The sequence below is a fragment of the Poecilia formosa genome, unplaced genomic scaffold (genome assembly GCF_000485575.1).
Source record: "Poecilia formosa unplaced genomic scaffold, Poecilia_formosa-5.1.2 Scaffold311, whole genome shotgun sequence".
NCBI lineage: Eukaryota > Metazoa > Chordata > Actinopteri > Cyprinodontiformes > Poeciliidae > Poecilia > Poecilia formosa.
The window spans coordinates 544,139-555,697 of NW_006800250.1; positions in this window are offsets into that span (position 1 = coordinate 544,139).

The following is an 11,559-nucleotide window of genomic DNA, read 5'->3' on the forward strand; positions in this document are numbered from 1 at the left end:
ATTTTATTTCAATGTCATTTGTGAATGTTAGTTCCTCGTTCTCAACAGTGGAACTATAAAGGTTGAAAAAGGTTATCATTAAGTATCATCAACATCAATATTTCCACTAAATAAGAGGCAAAAAATAGAAAAAAAAATAGTTTGATAGAGGGAAAGCCCCTCAGACTCTGAGCTCAAAGCAAGATGCCAGAGAGCACCAAACTATTTTTTTTAAATACTATCAAATTATGTTAATTTAATTTCACATAATTATCGCGGTAGAAGACATTTGTTTGTTAAGTACTTAATGGAACAGATTTGTGAATGACGTATAGTCACAGACGAACGAGATAAGCAGTCCAAGTTGAACGTTTCTTGAACGTTCAGAAACTACAGCGGCTGTGATGCGCCACAACAAAGATAAAATAACCCGAACAGGTGATCAGCTCAAAACCACTTGCAGTTTTACTCTCCGTCTTTCTTTGTCGCTTAAGCACACCCGTTGCCATGGCAACCGCCATGAGCCGAGCTCCTCGAGCCGAGCAGGGACTACGTTAAAAACGTAACATTCAGTCCGTTATGCTATTAGGTTTTCAGGCTTTATATTTATTTTGCGGTTAGTAATATGCGCTCTCCTGAACACAGCGGTGGTTGATTAGTTAATTTTAAACTCCTGCTCTGCTAGTTATTTTGGTAATGGAACCGAAACGCACAGAATTGCGCAACAATTTGTAAAAACAATAATTACTGAGACTATTATTGTTGTTGGATCATTAATTTGAACACGTTTAGTTGATGGTTTATTTTATTTATTTTTTTGCTGTTCTTTAATAAAGTTACGAACGTTTTGATGAGTCAGAGGAGGACGTGATGATCTCAGCGTCCTGGCGGCGTTCAGTTTGTCACCTAATGCAGAGATCGACTAAAAACCTTCCGCAATCCACGTGTTGCTGCTCTAGTAAAGCAAGAACAGTTCAGAAACAGTATGAAATGGGAAAAAAACTATTTATTATCTGATTAAGTCGTGTTTTAGATTGTTCTTGAAAAACTAATCAGTCACGGCTGATTAGTGGATGCACTCACGGCTGCACAGTGAACCCATTGATTTTTCTTTTACAGCAAACAGCCGCTCCCCTCTCTTACAGGTACTGCGTACCCCAGCTAAATCTTTTAGGGGTACGCAGTACCCGACCGTACCCGCCTACTTTCACCCCTGGCAGTGGGTCTCAAAGCTTAGATTTGGGTTTAAAACTATTACTAGTTTATGTGGGACATAAAGCAATCAAGATTACTGATTTAATTTATGTCTGCCCCAGCAGTTTCACTTTTAGTTGTATCTGTGAAAAGATCTGTTATCTAAAGTCTAAATCTGCTTAGACTTGGGTCATCACAGACCTTGATACCACAAAGCTGATTTCCCCCTGTGTTGCAGATTTACTGTAAATCATTGACCTGCTTCTGGGCCACATTTCCAAAAGCGTAACCGCAATAAATTCGTCCATATTTATTGCAAATTAATCTATCCAGAGCTTTTGCTAGTTAAAAGAAAGACTATAATAAAATGTGGAATGTTTTGAGTCAATGTGCTGTAGAGATGTATTCTTGTGCGTGTTTTCCAGTGAGCGTCGTGGGATTTTAAAACAGCAGGAGGCCAGTTCTCTGGCCGTTTGTTGCTAATGACAGGGCAGAGACTTAAGCGATCTGCTGGGTGGAATACCTTAAGCTTTTCATCTTTCTAACAAGATGCCTAAGTAAACTCTACAAACTGAAACAATGAACACCCCCACCTCTTTTGATTCACATTGAGTATAATTATAATGCACAAGCTCACTCTCAATGGCTTTACTGGAAGTTCTCCTATCTTATTATGATAAGATTAGTGTCTTGGTGAGGCTACTGTTTGGCTAAAAGTCCATATAGGTATTTCATAAAGAAGAAAAGGTGAAATACCTGTCACACACTCTGAGCGCATTCCAAGGGAAATTGACATTGTGAGTAAAATGCGATGTGGTCATGGCCCTGTGGGTACAGTTTGAATATAAGTCAAAAAGCAACAGAAAGAGTTATAGAAGTGGAAGAAGTACCAGGGTAAATAAACAGTGAGATTACATGAAAAAACAAGATGAAGACATGAGAGATGGCCAAAAGTAAAGAATGAGGCATTAACAAATTCACCATTTGCAATTTCGATTCTCTTGGTTTTGGTTTCATGCATGTGATGCCTAAACAGTGTCACCAGAACAGAGAGGAGGATGCCTAACCGGGTCAACAATTGTAAGTTGACCACAGCTGCAGGTGTGAAGAGCCCCAAAGACGGCCAGAACTAAGGTGTCGGCTTCGTTTGTCCCAGGCGGGGTATCAGGTGGCCCTGGAGCCGTTGTTATTCGTGTGTGTGTGCGATCGCTCAAGACTGTCCTCAGAGCAAAAAGTGGCACTCGGAGAAGCTGCTGCTGCTGCCCAGCTGCTCCTGTATTGGGTTTAATCATTCCATTCTTGGGAGTCCAAGAATGGATAAATTAAGACAAATTAATGAAAACTTATAGTATCGCTTACAAGGGATTTGTTTTTTACCATCTTCAGCTTATTTTTACTAGATTTAATAGCAAAATAATAACCCCTACCCCTAAATGAAATCCAACTATTTGTGTTCAGAGCCTGCACTATGCTGCCAAGGGAGTGAAACAGGCTCTTTTTAGTGTAGAAATCACATTATGACTCTTTCTCTAAAGGTTTAACTACTTTTTGAGGGAACATTTCTGAGTCTTTGGCTGACCACTAACCTGATTTGACAACCAAGGAAAGGGAAAGAAGGCGCTGGGGAGCACTCATGTCACCCCACCCCCCCAAAATGACACCCTGGGTGGTTGCCCATGACGCTTATACCAGAAACCGCCATTGGCTGTGTGTGTTGAAAAACTAACATTGTACATCATCAAGACAGTTTCCAACATTCCCATTGAGAATACTTTAATGTCAAGATGCTCATAGTAAGCCTCTTATAGCAAACAGCCACGGCTGTCCTGAAGCACTCGCTTAGACAAAGGCAGGAACACACATTGCCACACACCCACAGCTTCCAGTAACATATCCACATCGACTGAGAAAGAGGAAACTACATAAAATGAGTTATGGCAACATGAAAGTGAATGTGGTGTAACTTCAACGGTCGAATGATCCCACAGCACATTTTTTATCAGCAACCTGGACTCCACTTCAGTGTTGGGTTGAAACAATATGTTTCCATCTGATTCGTGCTGTTACAGTCTTTCAGAATAAGCTCAGGCCTTGCTGTTCTCAAGAACCGAGACAGGATGTCTTCTTCCTCTGTCTTAAGAGACTGCATTCATATCAATCTGTTTGCTAATAGGATAATAAATCAATTAGTTCAAGGGAACAGAGCCAGACACTGCTGTGGAAGAGCATAAAAAATTCAAAAGCAAGTTTTCTTGAGCTCATTAAGGAGGAGAAAATGCAACAATTCAAGTCAACCAAAGCCAGAAATCTATAGAGGACCTCACAATTTGCAATTTCAGTTGTGAACTGTGCAAACATCTTCAGTTGTCCATCCTTTTTATGTTGCTTTCAGGGAGCTTCTTGTTATCTTTTAAGAAGATTTAATCAGTAGATTGTCAGGCTTTTTGCTTTCTTCATATTTTTGCTTTTGTTCTGGGCAGATTTTTTTTATTTTTTTATTTATTTTTTTGCTATTTTCAGAGAAATGTCTTTTAGCTTAAACCAAATTCCCCCAGGAAACAAGTGCTACTTTTACTTTTTAATGGGGCACAGAAATTGGCCCAACTCAATGGTAAGATGAATGTAGCTCAATTAAGGCATATCCTGGTAGAATACTAGTAGGAGAAAATCTACAAAAGTTAAGTTTTACCTTAACTTTTGTAAGACAACAAACCATAGAGCCAGATCTACATTGGGTTGGGTTTAGATCAAAGCATATTCATGGGTTAGAATGTTATCTCAGTAACCTATAGCTGCTTGTTGATCTATTGTTCAGTGTGCCTTTAGCCTGTTAGCCTTGCTTTTGTATGTGTGTGTTTGTGCGTGTGTATGTGTGTGTGTATGTATGTGTGTGTGTGTTTGCACCAGATAACCTCGTGTTTATGAAGAACATTTTTGTGACAATGTGCAATGACAACGTAAAATGTTAAATTTCACAGAAAATTTGCATGTCTGACACCAAGCACGAATACACCACACTCGCGGTTCTGTGTTTTAGAAAAGATTGAGCTCATTTCCTGAGAATGACATATAGCCGTTGAAAGATAAAATGGGGCTTTTTATAAGCTTCCGAAGCAGATTGGGTTGTACTGTGTGGTTAGAAGAATTGAGGTGATGGTAAACGCTATTGAAAACATGAGCTAATAATAATAATCATAAATAAAAAAAGCAGATGTCCAGGGACATCTGTGTACCCCAGATGTACCCCAATACTTTTTCCTCATAGCACCACATGGGCTTCAACTGCTTGTGTCAGTGTTTCTTCTCCTCTTATAGGTTTTCTCCACACTTGCATATATTTTTCTTTTCGCCCAAGTCAGCCTAACGTCAGTCTGTCAGCAGCAGAGCTGTTTGGTACTACCCAAGAAGATGATTTCCTTTGTGATCTTTATCATTCTTGTTTTCGTAACGCCTCCTCGTCTGCAGCCTTTTTAACTTTCGCTGCATGGCGGTCTTTTTCACCGACTGGGCTCAAACTTTGACCTGAAAAAACATAGTATCCTAATGTCGTTTATCTTTATCATCAGCCTTGTTTACCAAGGCCCTTTTCAAATACAGTGCCACTTCCTTTATTTCGAAACCAATAAAAATTTGTGTCACTTTCTTCAATTTGGTCTGGTTCAATCTAAGATAAAAGCTCATTATAAAAGCTCACTACATAAACACAAAAACAGAAAATCGTTCTAGTGCAAATATCTTAGTAGACTTAAAATGAGACAAAACTAACTTACACGCAACTTTTTAGCAAGACATAAGCTTGTTTTAAATCAATAATTCTTCAATTTTGATGAAAAAGTACTGGTTTTACTGGCAGATTATTTCACTATAACATGGGGAAAATCTCTTGAAAATTACATTTATGTAAATTTATCTGCCAAAGGAACTAGAATTTTTATGTCAAGTAAAAATAAGCATTGACTTAAGTCAAGTTTCTATATCTTGCTGAAAAGTTCCTTGTAAGTCAGGTTTGTCTCATTTTAAGCCTACTAAGACATTTGCACTAGAAAGTAGAGCAACATTACTTGGTAAGGTTTTGTGTTTTTGCAGTGCTGAATATGTAATTTAATATTCTAAACAAATTAAATGCATTCTCCTTTAATCTCTTTTCTAACTCACTTAGTGTCTTGTTTTTCAGTTATTGTGGTAGACTCGACAAAATTGGCATTATTCCCTTAAAAAACACCCCAGCATCACATTTTATTCTCCTTGATCTGAACAACTTAAACTATGGTTTTATAACTTCTCTGTGCAGTTTAGAAGAATGCTTGATTGCTGTAAAGGACTAAATTGTGGGTTTTCTCAGAAAGCAAATGGCTTCTACAGTTAAAGGCCAAAAATGTAACAGAGAGCTAAACAGGAAAGAGTAGCTGCAATCTAAAATGGTCAATAATTCACACATCGAAGACATCTACGTGACCTGGTAAAGATCAGCTTTTTGCAACTTTGACAAAAAACTCTTGAGTTTTACAAAGCGATGCCTCCTCCTCCTCTGAAAACATGGTCTTATAGATGTTTTACTCAATCTTAAGGTGTCTGCTCCCCAATTTAAATCATCCAAGCCACAACAACTTACTGACTCCAGCTGCAAGAGATGCAACAGAACCTCCCCTCCCCCCCGCCCTTCTAGACCATTAGAGTCAAACCCAACCACCCGCCCACCACAAGCACAGCTATATAGCGCACTTCCTGTCATTTTCATAGTAAACCCACAAAAAGAACGGATGAATGGAAAGAAAAAAAGGTTGTTTTTTCCCCCCCCTTTGATGGTGTAAAAAGAAGAACAGAATAGAAATAGCCTTTATTGTCCCAGAGTGGGGAAATTCAAGTGTATAAATGAATAAATTTTAGGTTCTAGGCTCACACAAAGATTAAAAAGTATTGAAACTATTTTAAAAACAAAATGAAGCATAATATATTGTACAGTACGGACAGGATTGTAACGTAAAACCACAATGCAGTTATAGGAAATGGCATACTCCGATGTGCAGCGAAGTAGGATAGTGGGTTTTTTTTCTTTGTAAAGTACAAAATGTGCTTGTGTATTTGTGTGTTAAAAGACAACAGACTATTTACAATATTGAAAAATAAAAGTGACAGAGATGTGCAAAATACCAGCAGGGATGTAAACAGTTATTGAGCTTGTTTGGAGAAGAGATGATTACAGAGTTGTCACTCATAATACAAATCTGATTATTTCACAAGTCAGTCACTGAGGAGACTGAGGTTATCTCATTTATGTTCAGAAGTGAACTATGAAGAGGACGGAAACGGATTCCTGTTTTTTGGGGGGAATTTTACAAAGTTTGACAAGTTTTTGCTTACAGAAGTTATCTGAGGTATGTTTTTGCCATCTTTACTCATCCACAGAGATAGACTGGGGTAGATGAGGAGCATCTGAGAGCAGCAAATTTCAACCTCCATAGGTGAAAAAAATACGAAAAGATATACATTTTTTGAAGTAATTATTGGCTTTGGTGTATCAGACTCAGCATTTTTTTAGCTAACAGAAAAATGACAACATATTTAGGCCGACATGTTCAGCTAATCCTGGAACACTTTAAAAGGCTGAATTCAAATATACCCCATACTTTTCAGAATTTATGTGCAAAAAAATGTGACTTTGAAGTCATTGACTTGTTTGTGTTTGACAATAAATGCCTATAAAGTTTGGGGCAGGGGGAGCAGGGGGGTTTAGTGTGTGAAAATGAGAGAAAGTTTTGGGACTTTGGAAAAGTTTGTTCTCTGCATGTGTTCAGATTTCTGGGCCCACTGCCTACATTCTTGTTTGACATAGCTCTGCAGAAAACCTGTATCTTAACCTGTACCTCCCAAAAGATGGTGTATAAATTTCATTAAAGAAGAACAAAAACACAAAAAACAAACAAGAAAAAAAAAACAGCTTCTGCAGCTTCAGTTCCTGCAGATGAAAATGCTTGCTGGAATTATTAGTTGGTTGTCTGTCCGGAGTTCCTCTTGAAGCAACAATAGCAGCTTTGTTCTCTTTGCTCAGATCCTGGCAGTGATGTCCTTGGGTCCTGTGACTTTGGGTCCTGGCCGTCTCGTTTGTTCATTCCGCTCTCACAAGCCAGCATTTCTTTGGGACTGGTTTGTGCATATGCGTTTACACGTTCTAATTTTCTAAGACGGCCTGATCCTACCTCCAAAAAATGATGGAGCCATTTTGTGCTTCTGGAACCCAAAATGTACCTACCAAACCCCTATTTCCATCAGTGTCAAGGCTTTGTCCTTGCAGCTTATGCAAGCTTTGAAGTATCAATGTTTGAAGAAGAGAAGAATCAGTGATATGTCCCTGTTTAATTCCCAACTAATCAAGCAGTGCAGAAAGAATGTAGCAGCATGTTGTGACAGTAAATAAACTCCCAACACTGCAGACCATCTAAAATCTTCTTGGGTTTCAGAGAGTTACCAAAAAATCTGCTTTAGCAGGTTTTCTTTGGGTGGGTTGGACAAAAAGAAAGGAGCATTGTACATCCAGTGCTAAAATCTCATAAACAAACCTGACCATCGATTAAGTATGTTCAAAACTTGGTTTATCCGGGATGATTTCCAGAAAGAGCCTCCAAGATGGCTTTCTGAAACACGAGACTCACTAAAAGCAGCTTTTATTGTTGGTTGGTGGTTAAATCAGGAGAGGAGGCAAGAGAATGCAAAGAGAAGTTTCAATAAGTGCCTAAAAAAAAACTGATGTCAAGACTCCAGATCCTACAAAAGTGAGCAATAATAATAATAATAATAATAATAATAATGATAATAATAATAAAAAGCCAAGCCAGAGCACTCCATGTATGTTTGAATAGACAGACTTACACTGAAAGATGAAAATTCAAGATCAAAGACAAAGAGGCACATTAGCTCTTGTTGATCCCGTTGCTGTGATTGGATCCACTTCTTCTATGTCCGTTTAATGGCAGTTGGCAAACAACCTAATGGAGAATACCACCATCATCTTGTAAGGAGTATTTACTAGTAAAATGACCAACATGTCGAAATACTCCCAATCCCCCCAAAACCCTTAATGGAAGACGACCCGCTCTCTTTTACTTACTGAGTCTTTCTGAAACAAAACAATAGGTCTAGTTTGGATAATGCACAAAACAAAAATCAGAAACAAAAACCAAATACGCCTCTAGTAATCAAATGATACAAATTTAACAAACAATGAATCTAGACCGCGTTATGATGATAAAGAAATTATGCATAAACGCAGCATAAACGTGTTTGACTGCAACTTATTTATATCGTTATTATTGTGATTTGTCACAGCTTTTCAACACGCTGGTCATTTTACTATGTTATCTATCTCATATTAACTATTATTATTAACATGGACACTCAACTGTCAGCAATCCACTGACAGTCTGCTTGCGTAAACTGACATAAACCGGAGAAGTAAAAAGACAGTGCTTCTTACTGTACAGCATTTCCTGTTGAGGTAAAGTTGTGGAAAAAAAAAAAAAAAAATTCAAGAAATTTTAAGAATTCTCCTCAGATGACACCAGTACGAGTTAACAAGAAGCAGGTGAAAACATTCGAGGCAGTTACAGAAGCAGAACTACGATTATGTAGAACAGCAAAGCTGGACAGGAACTACGAAGTGGGTCACTGCAACGCAAGAAAAACCGGAATAAAGTCTGTAGGGTATTCAGTGATCTCCAGTCTTTGACAGCAGTAACAAAGAGAAGTGCCCTTTTTCATGTGTGGTCCTTTGCTTCATCTGCTTTCAGTACAATGACATAGGCCAACTTATGATTCTTTTGCACAGCAGTAGACAGAGAAATTATCTGAATCATAAATTGTGGCGTACTTTAGAAATATAAAAATGACTGATGTTCTTTCTTCATCTGTAGTGGTGAGGTTTTTTTTTTTGTGACCAGTAATCATGATAAGGTAAAGGTTAGAGCAATGTGAGAAAAAAAAAGCAATATTTGGATTACATCAGTTTGACTATGATAAAACAAGAAAAATGTTTCAGTTTTGGTCAGTGGACGTGATGTTTCTGGACCGAAACTGGACGGTCAAGCTGGACTGTTTGTGCAGGTCTCCATCCAAGGTCAACACAAGTAGCAGAAAACATGAGCTGCTTAAACTGTTAATCATTAGCTCTGAAAACAGAAAAAAGAAAGTTGATGATTACGGCAGTGGGAGTCTGAACACTGTGACACACTTTGCTGAGAAAACAGTTACTTTTGAGAGAAAAATGTTTTCCATTATGAAAACAAAAACTGCAACACTACTTTCCTGACCTGATTTTTTTGTCCATTTGTTTATTAATCTTCATTTCTTGATTCCATGCAAATCGGGATCAAAAGTAAACCGTCCTGTAACGGTTCCCTCTATCTTGTAATTAAGCAAAAACTCTCATACCGCGGCCCCAGTACTAAGTCGTACAACTCACAGAAGGTATGGCTGAAATAAAAGCCCCTTTTGGAACAAAATTACAATATGTCATTTTGGTTTTATAAAAGAAAGTAAACAACAACAACAACAAAAAGATTAAAATCAAAGATTGGATGTGAGATGAAAAAAATTGGAAATTTTATCTGTATTACATTTAAACAAACAAACAAAACAAACCTTTCCAGTTCACAGTAAAATCATAGGATCACATTACTCTAAAAATAGACGACCCACACTGTTATCTACCGCCTTTCGTTAAGGTGGGCGCATTTCAGCTTAATGACGTCAGCATCTTTACAGTGGAAAAGCTAACAAACGTATACAAACACAGAGGGTCATTAGATCCCCATTGATCAAGATTGAAGACATCTACTGAGGACAGGCAGGTCAAGCGCATTTGAAAAGACCCTCCACACCCAGGACACTTTCACTACACTACTCCTTCCATCAGGAAGAATGAGGGTGAACAGGACATGCACAAACGGGAGCAGCTGCTTTCCTCGTGCTGTGGTCTGTCTGCAAAAACAGCCACTCTGAATGCGGTGAGCAACGGCTAGGGAAAGTCATGCTTCCCAGCCCTGGTCCTCCACGCACATTAACCTGCTTTAAAGCACCTGATTCAGATGACTGCAGTTCAGCAAAAACCTGTTAATCAGCCTTCAACTGAAACCAGGTGTGTTGAAGCTGGGAAACACCTACAAAATGCAGGGAAATGGGGCTTGAGGACCAGGGTTGGGAAACACTCCCCTTACCAGATGCATAAATGCCCTGACTTAATACATATTTTCTGTCTTCCTATTGGGAATACATTTTATTTAGGTTCACAAAAGAACCTAAATAAAATATATATTTTTTTGTACCACAGATTTTTGCTGTTTGTTACCAATAAAATTTTATTTTATGACAGTCTTAGGGTGCATTCACACTAGTCCTGTGTAGTCTGCTTTTACTGAACTCATGTTTGTTTGCCTAGATAGTTTGATTTGTTTGAAAGTCAGAGCCGAACTTTGATGCTAATAAAAAAATAAAATAAAAAAAATTCTGGTCTGCCTAAAAAACCTAGGTTTCGGTTTGGTTGAACTAGTTCCAATGTGTGTGAATGACAAGCAGACCAGATACCAAAAGCAGAAAGCAGAATGTAGTGCACGGTCTTCTGGGTAAATACAACCAAAACAAATGTGAGCAATGATGGGAGAAAGTGGCTGGTGACCAAAGACAAAAGAGAAATCCTATATTTGCTAAAATCTCTGGTTTTGATTACATTTTGTGAAGAAGGAAGTCTCTCTTATGTCTTCATCAGAGGCTTTTGTGTTGTTTCCCTTTTGGTGCAGCTCCACCACGGGCAAGGGAGTAAAAAAGTTTTTCAAAGGGTTTGTATCGTTTGACACAGTGCAATGCGAAACGAGCCACACCAACAGAAAATGTAACAAATGTGGCAACTTTGGTTCCCAATTGAATCGAGCCTACAGAACTATCGGGTGTGAAAACACACTTACTCGTACAATGACAATAAAGCTGCTTATCTACAGAAGGGGTGCTCAACACATCGATCGAGATCTACCTGTCGATCGCGACTGTTAAGTGGGTAGATCGCGGGTAGATCAGAAGACATATTACAAACATTCAAAAACTTTATTGAGAAAACCCAGCTGCCAGTGTACAAATTGGTGTCCATCACAATGGAAGGAGAACCCTCAATGGTTGGCTGCTTGAATGCGGCATCGCTCCTCCAAACTGCAGCACCATGATTTGGAAAACTTCCAGAACTTGACGTCAGAGCTGGAGATGCAAGGGAAGGCCTGTGTGCAACTTGACAGTGCAATCTCAACACTGTTTCACCCGAACTCTTCTAGAGTGGAAGATGAAATTTTGACACTACAAGCAAATATTGAGCTGAAGTCCTGAGCTCACGGATAGTTCTGGAACTTA